At 42.3% G+C, this 8,806-nt stretch overlaps 1 long non-coding RNA gene across 1 annotated transcript in view; it reads left to right on the top strand.

Moving 5' to 3' along the window:
* Positions 1-6,452, top strand: part of LOC146669182 (uncharacterized) — a 448,771-nt gene extending 442,319 nt beyond the window's left edge. The window contains exon 2 of the long non-coding RNA XR_014911687.1: positions 822-6,452. This is a non-coding gene — a long non-coding RNA (uncharacterized LOC146669182). The remainder of the gene's footprint in view (positions 1-821) is intronic.
* Positions 6,453-8,806: the final 2,354 nt, after the last annotated feature.

Below are 8,806 nucleotides of genomic sequence, written 5' to 3' on the forward strand. Positions count from 1 at the left end.
TCAGCTGCCCAAAGCAAGAAACATTGGGATACTTTTTATAAATTGGATCAAGTTCTTTACTTTTTCAGTATTTACTGATTGAGATGTAAAGCAATATTATTTCTTATGCTCACCATTTTACTTACTGATGTAATTATCAATTCTACTAATCATTTATCACAATTATACTTCCTATAATCACACATATCCTGCTCAGGACATTCAGTTAATGTTTACATCACACATAAGAATGGGACCTCAGTGGCTTTGACTGATGATTGATATGATTGCTGATGCCCTACGTGTAGTTCCTGTACCCCTGATCTCCACTGCTGTCACCTAAATACATTTCCCTTTCCCTAATGGTTCAGTCACACTGTTGTAAAAGTAGGATGGCGACCTCCTCGTGACCGGAATCATCGGTGGTTGCTTAGTGATTGCAGAGTATTTTTTCACATTTGCTGACTCTGGGTTGACCATTTGGTCTTTTGTCGTTGTTAAGTCTAATTGTTGAATGTTGCCATTGTGTTTCTTAAATTTGTATAGTCTTAGTTTAAGCAGTAGGATCAAAGCCATCTCTTTGATCCTGACCACCTCTCCAGCCACTCTGTGCTGGGGGAGGTTTTATTGTAGATACATCCTATCTGAAAGATCTGTTTCTTTTGATGTAAGCTTCCTGGGTTTACGACCCTTTGGTCAGCAGGAGGTCACACACACACACACACACACACACACACACACACACACACACACACACACACACACACACACACACACACACACACACACACGTAACCAAACGGGGTTGCAGGGGGAGGTGTTTTGTAAACTATTGTTTGAAGTTTGTCAATAAAAGGCAGCGAGAGGAGGGCCACCAGTGTGGTCATTTCGACGTGCTGGTCACAGATGGAAGGGCCTCCCCTGCGCAAGAAATCGATCGAACACCGTTGCCTTGTTTTTCTTTCATGGGAATAAGTCCTGGATACAGCGGGGTCTGAGTTTAGACCCAACATTAATTGGTCCTTCGAGCCGGATTCCAAGAATTTCGCCGCACACTGAGGGGAGAGAGGACACGCCGCAGACTGTCGACAACCAGGCCGTTAGGACGCCTGACAAAGCCCTGGAGTGTTAAATTCGCGACCAGGCCGGTGGAATAGCGTCTGAACTCCCCTCGTGGACGGCGACTGACGGGATTCTAGGACTCTCCTGTGAACGAAACGCAACACAACGGTAAGCAATCAGAGAGCGTCTCTATAACCGTGTGAATGAATGTGGGATCCTAGATAGAAACGCGTCACCGTGATTCTGCGTGAAACGTTTGAGTCCGGGGGAGCGCTGATCACGAGAGCGCACGTGGACCCAAAACAATAGAGAGCGGCTACGGGCTGTGCGTTAAACGTGAGTCCGGGAGCGCGCTAGCCGCGTGAGAGAGACGCAGGCTTCTCCGCCATTTGGGGCGTAGAGAGTTCTCCGCCATTTGGGGCGTGGAGAGAACCTAGGTTCGGAGTCCGGAATCTCCGCCATTTGGGGCGTTGGAGAGTGTCCGAAGGTTGAATTCTCCGCCATATGGGGCGTTTGAGAGTTTTCAACAGAGAGCGCTAGCTGTGCGTGCAGACGCAAGCGATAGGCCTATGTTGTGTGTGTGTGCGGGCCAGACGTGGTCTGCGTGAGTGTGGCTGATTGTTGTCTTGTAATGGAGAATAAAATGTGTAAGTCTGCCTTAGAAGGAGATGTAAAATTTATGGAGAAAGTTTTACCAGGCAGCACACAGTATATAGGTTGTTGGCGTAAGAAATGTGGATTTGAAGGGACATTAGTGGAAGTTAAGTGTAAAATGCTGGTAGAAAGAATAGCTGTAAGTGTAGCAGGTAAAACAGGTAAAGCGAAGCAGAGGAAGGAATTGCAGTTAGCAGTTGCTAAGTTGTGGCTGGAGCAGGCTCAGAAGAGGAGAGAAGCACAGAATGTTAGCAGAAAGTAGAGTCAGAGAAGAGCGTGAGAGAGCAGAGGCAGAAGTGGAGGAGAGATTAAAGGCTGAATATGGAGAGGCATATTAGGAGCAGCATTGAGTCCATTACAGACTAGGCAAGAGAGGAGACAGAAAGGAAAGTTAGTGAACACAAACGTTACAACTACATATCCATCCCTGACACAACACAAAAAAAAAAAAACAACATATGGTGTTTCTGTAACAGAGTGTGAAGATGAAGAAAGTTTTTCTCCTGATCAATTCAGCGAGTGTGAGAGTGTCTGACGTCATGGTGTGTGTGAAAGGTATCCAGCTGGGGCAGACGTGATTCTGTAGGTCACCTGCCCAGTGGACAAAAAGAAATAAAATAGTTGTGTGGATGAATGATAGCACGAAGAGTGTTTGGTGTTTCTCAGTCTGAAACAGCTGTAATGCTATTTTCTGTTTTGGAGAAAAGTACAGTTAAAGAAAAAAAACAGAGAGAGATGTGTGTTGTTTTAAGCAGTGATGAGAATAATGGAAGTGTGATGAGAGATGAACACAAAAACATACTGAAAATGCATTAACCATACTAACCCTACATGCATATACACATACAATGATACTCATGAGACCAGACAGCATCTTAAGCATGAGATTCTGTTTGTCATCTTGTCCAAGTCACTAGTGAGATGAAAGTGATACATAGACTAGTGGACTGAATATTATAGGAGGACAGATGGTTGCATCATAGAGGAGAAAACAGAATGCTGATGAGAGGTCTTAAATGAGTGAGCTGATTGTGAGTTTCTGGGGTGTGAAGAAGTTTTACCATGGCACACATTTAGTTACACGAGAAGAAACTTATTGGATTGGATTGGATGAATGTTTGAGATTAAACTGGCTATTGATTTGTCTTTTATTATTAAAGTTGAACCTGCCAATTGGGTTGTTACGATTTATCCCCCTGGCATGAAGAACACGTGTCATGACTTAAACAAGGCCTTTCTTTTCTTTGATTTCCTTTATTTTCTTTCTTTTATTTTGTTACTTTCATGGTGCACTGAAAGTTTTGTTTGATGATCTCTGTTGAGCAGATCTGCACGATTAGAATCGAAGCGTCGTCGAGAAAACTGTTGCAAAGTGAGCTTCTCCAAAATTAAAATGGGCTCTTATTTGGGACAATCAGGAAACAAGTTCCTGTCCAAAAGGATTCAACGAGGAAATCCAGTCTAAATTATTTTTCTTTTTGAAATGACGTTGTTTTGCTGAGCGTGGAAACGAATGCGACGATAATTTCCACAATTAGCAAAAGAAGGAATCACTGAGTGAATGAGTGAGAATTTTAAAATAAATGGGGAACTGACTGACTGACAAAAGCTGACAAGACTGACTGACTTAACACCATTGTGTGAAGTCAACCCCCACCTGACAAAGGTGTGGATGTATCTCTGTGTGTGTCTCTGTTGCAGGAGCAGAAGGAGACCACAGGATTCCTCCTGTGGGTCACATGACTATGTGAACTCTGAAAATTTAACCTTTTTAGTTTAAATTCTCTGTCTGTGAATTTACCATGTGTGTGTTATTCATAGGCTTGTGTTGCTCACAGAGATAACTGTGACAAAGTATGCATATGCCTGCACAAGCGCTAATATTTGCATTTTCTTTTTTTACAGCATGCCAGTTCTTCATGTGAATTGATGATGCGATTTATACCAGGACAACTGGTTGATGTTCTTTCCCACTACAGGATTTCTGGGTTTATATGTGAATGACATTCTTTCCACGGCTAGGGTTGGCTAACTTTATGGTGTTTTTATGGCACCTCTGGAACCTGTTGACCTGTGTCTGACCTCCGTCTGACCACAGTCAATGTGTATTGCTAATGTTTGTTTCTCTGCGAATGCTGTGGAGGGTTCGGCAGAAGCGGACAAGTGACATGAGTAAAACAAATAAGAGATTACGGTGTTTATGGAATAGTTTATTATGGGCTCATTTGCTGGCCACTTTTGGACCCATAGTAATATATGAGTGGAGTGGCTTTGCTTAAGAGAAGTCACCGATTACATTAATGTTAACTGAGCACATGGGATGCTCCATGTTTGAGGCGAATTATGGTAATAATAGTGATTTAATGATTTGAGAAAACCTGCACATGACACTTGTCTTGCTGATGCTGAATGCTTGTTACCCTTGTGATATACTTGTTTATACGTGTGAAGTTTGATTTTATTTCCAGATCTTGAGTATGCAGGCTCCTGGTGGAGCCAGTTTTTAAGGCAGGGATCCAGGTTTGGTGAGTTGACGCATGAGAGTGTCCATGCGTCAAGAGGTGGGGTCCAGAAGTAACATTAAACAATGTTTTCTATTATTGTTGCAGTGATTTGTGTGATTAGCTGTTTATTTACAAGTATTAAACCTATGCAAGTGGTGCATCCATGTTCAGATGAGGCTTTGATGGCCTATAAGTGAAGTTCACCGATTACAATGTGGAATAACGTTGAGATGTTAAATAATTTGGAACAAATTATGGGGAAAAATAGGAGTTTAATGAGTTTAGAATAAACCTGCAATGATACTTGTCTCTGTGATGCTGAATACTTTATTACTCTTATGATCTATAGTTGGTTGCAAATGTGAAGTTGTTTTAAATTTAAGACTTTGTCTTCTGTGATACAGGAGCTGGGAGTTAAACAAGCTGAACATTTAAGTGCTGATTAATGTTTTACACAGGGTTACAGCTTGGAGTGAAGCTGCTCCAAGGGACAAACCCTGGAGATTGTTTTAGGGAGACAGTGCGACACTCTTGTACATGTCTCATTGGGGAGTTGACACATGGCGAAAGCCGTGTGGCGAGAGGAGTGTCATTTTTTCAATTTGTAGATGTCGTGAGGTGCCATGACGAGAAGGAGTGGCTGAGAGGATCGCCCACAAAATGGAACCTGAGGGAGCGTGCCAAGCTCCAAAAAGTGACAGTGCAGAGGAGGTCCAGCGATGGACTTGTGGTTCTGTGAACAGCACAAATGCAAGGTGACTGTAAAATAACTAACAGCACTTTTTCCACAAGTGAAGCCAGTAGCTTACTATCCTAAAAGATTAGCTCTAGTTGCTCGTGCTTTACCTCCATGCGTGAGATCAGTATGTGCAGCAGCTTAAGCTGTACAATGTTTCAGGAAATAGTTTATTTCACCTTTTGACATTGTTAGTTCCACACGAGGTAGATGTTTACTACTGCAGACTAAACTTACATTTCTGTCACCTACAAGACACTTGTCTTTCATGTTACTGTTACTCTCACAACCACACATATTACCATAAAGTGGTGCACAATTCTGAATCTGTCCAACCCTTTTTGCCAACGGAGGAGGGCACTTCTCATGAGTGTAGAGAGCGCGAGGAGAAGAAGTGTAAGCTGAGGAATGACTTAATAGATGTGCCACTCGTTGAGGGAAAGGTTTGGTTTGTTGATGATTTGAGTTTTACAACAGCAGAGGGACAGACTAGAACGGGTTTTACTGTAGCCGACAGTGAGAGAGAGTTATCTATGCAGGACAACTAGCATGTTTCATATTTGCTTGAGCAGCAGAGATGCTAGCCTTAACGGAAACGTGTAAAGCTGTAGAGAGACAATATACACTGGTAGGCAGTATGCATTTGCTACTGTACATTTCTTTGTAGTGCAGTGAGTGAGACGAGGTGTGACAACCTCTACAGGGAAACCTACAGAACACACCAAACTCTTGCAAAATCTGCTGGAGGCAGCGTTATTAACCAGTGGAATTGCCGTTTGTAAATGTGCAGCACACATGTGAGGGAAAGATCCAGTTGCATTAGGGAAAGTTTTTGCAGATAAGATCACAAGAGAAGCAGCTGTAGTTAAACATGGTGTTAACCTTTTATCAGTACAACATCAGCAGACATGCAGGCCCACTCACCTACAGCAGGAAAACAGTTGTGACTTACAGAGGGAGCAAGCTTGCAGGATGATGTTTTTATCTGTGTGATAAACCAGTACTGCCTAATAATTTGTATAAGACTGCTGCTATTTTGAGCCATTGGCTATACCATGTCTCAAACAGGAGGGAGATGAGCAGTCGTTATACTCACTCTAGGATTATTAAATACTTTAAAAGAAAAAAAAACTTTTGTAGGCAGTAAAGTTAAGATTTAGGAAGACAGGCAGGACATGGTTAGACTGTATAGAATAAGTACATGAGGATTACTCCAGCAGAGAATGGTCTGACTCTTTGAGATTGCATATGTTAGAGCATTTAGAGTTCTAGTCTTCTGTAGTGATGATAGAAAAGCAGAAGAGAGAGCATATTAGCATATTAGATGCTTGAAATGTTTAAAAGTAAAGTAGTTATGAGAACAAATGATCTGCCAGATGATTCTGTTTCTTCGCAGGAGCAGAGCCTGAAGTCTGGAGATTGGATGATGATAAGGCCATGGAGAGGAAGTGCTGGTCCAGTCCATGGTGGGAAGGTCCATATCGGATGCTGCTGACGACGACCACAGCAGTGAAGATTGCTGGAAAGGAACACTTGGATATATCAAGCGCACTGCAAGAAGGTGACACACATCCAGGCCAGCTCGGAGTAAGTGGCAGGAAGACCGGGAACAAAGGGGGGGGAAAGCCTCCAGGGCCCCTCGTCTCAATCCGGTGAAGAAACCAACTGAGCCACAGGTACTCATCAGAATGGCTGGGAATGTGCTGTGCATCTTCTTGTGCCTGTGGACCCTGAGTGGGATGACAGGGAACGCACTGGAACAGAGCAAACCACACCAAGTGCCGCATGGGTTTTCAACAACTACTGGTGGCAGTTTAAGAACACAACCGCTCACATAAACAACGAGACCAATGGTTATGCTTGTGATGCCACTGGCTACACATTCTTCTGGACTGTGGCCCTATAGCATCACTGAGAGCGAGACAGTTTGTTTGGTTGCTTTAGCAACACATCCAGGAACACTGCCAACTTTTCAACTGCTCTGAACCTGAATGGAAGGTTGATTCACCAGTAGCTGGGAAGGTGAACTGCTCTGGTAAGACAGACCTGCTCGTCTGACTCAAAGAATATGACTTGCTGCAGGACATTATACAGTTAAACGAACTGGAAACAGGCCAATTGCCTATGTGTATGAAGGACAATGGATTAGCCCAAGTTGGAGATTAACCATGGAACATGGCAACATCACCTATTCTTTTGTCTTCTGCAAGAAGGATGTAAACAGAGAAGCCTTTTGTCTACATTTACATCATGAACGCTTGAGGTTTTGAGCCAAGAAGATCAAAACACCTTGATCCAATTTCCTTAACAAAGCTTTTTCTGTGGTGACAACAGGATAGGAGAAGAGTCGTAAATGCAGATAATTCACCAGTTGACTCTAACCCCCACAGGATGCCTACAGTGAGAAGATTTGGGGGGTTGATAGGAGTCATAAAGAAGGGTGTTGACTAGGCTGCAGCTTTGAAGTTAGCTGAGAGCCACATGGACAAACAATAAAGTCAACTGATGCGTTTAAATACCTATGTCTGTATACAGTTGGATTGTAGTGACATGATTTTTGAGAATGATGATTCTTCTTGTTTGACCTTTGACATTCAGTTGTTTACTTGAAGAAATACATAATGAATTGCACGACAGGAGTAGATCCGCCACAAGGCTGGATAGCTTGGTTACCGTCTGGTCCTTGGTGGCATCTTCTTTTGAAAATATTAATTTCTGTTTTTGAACTGTTGATACTGATTTGCTTATGTATAGGATGTAGTTTACTGTGTATGAATGAAATCTATACTGACACTGTCCAAACAAAGGGTGCATAAGTTGAAATTTAAGTATACAATGACAAAAAGGAGGGAAATGTTAAGTCTAATTGTTGAATGTTGCCATTGTGTTTCTTAAATTTGTATAGTCTTAGTTTAAGCAGTAGGATCAAAGCCATCTCTTTGATCCTGACCACCTCTCCAGCCACTCTGTGCTGGGGGAGGTTTTATTGTAGATACATCCTATCTGAAAGATCTGTTTCTTTTGATGTAAGCTTCCTGGGTTTACGACCCTTTGGTCAGCAGGAGGTCACACACACACACACACACACACACACACACACACACACACACACACACACACACACACACACACACGCGTAACCAAACGGGGTTGCAGTGGGAGGTGTTTTGTAAACTATTGTTTGAAGTTTGTCAATAAAAGGCAGCGAGAGGAGGGCCACCAGTGTGGTCATTTCGACGTGCTGGTCACAGATGGAAGGGCCTCCCTTGCGCAAGAAATCGATCGAACACCGTTGCCTTGTTTTTCTTTCATGGGAATAAGTCCTGGATACAGCGGGGTCTGAGTTTAGACCCAACAGTCGTGCTCTTGGTCATTATTTCTTTCTGGAACAAAAATTGCACTGACCAAATTAATCATCATATCCTCTCTGAATGTGAAAATAGGGAAAAATATTGTCCACCTTGAAATTCAAACAAACTTAACATCCAGCTTTAACTGCTACCTATCATACTGTTTTCATGTTCATGTATGTTAATGTGTATATCTGCACAGTGAGGTATTTCAATTGATGTGAGCTCAGATTTACCTTGGAATAAAGTACTGTTTTTACTTTTGAGAGTAGACAATTTCTCGTAACCCAAAGAAAATATGTCAAAGCTTATACCAACTACAAATTAATGACAGACCAGAATGATTGTCAATATCTTTCTATAATATTTAGTGTTTGTGATTTGCTGTGACTTTTGCCCAAGTTTACATCCTCACACTCAGGCTTTGGCATGATGATTCTGTATATTTACTCAGTAATACATTAAATCCTATAACACATTGCTGAAAGTGTGATATCAAACAAGCTACAATCAGACAAAGG

The sequence above is a fragment of the Rhamphochromis longiceps genome, linkage group LG5, assembly GCF_057381845.1.
Source record: "Rhamphochromis longiceps isolate RC_006_pf linkage group LG5, R_longiceps_female_GT1.1, whole genome shotgun sequence".
NCBI lineage: Eukaryota > Metazoa > Chordata > Actinopteri > Cichliformes > Cichlidae > Rhamphochromis > Rhamphochromis longiceps.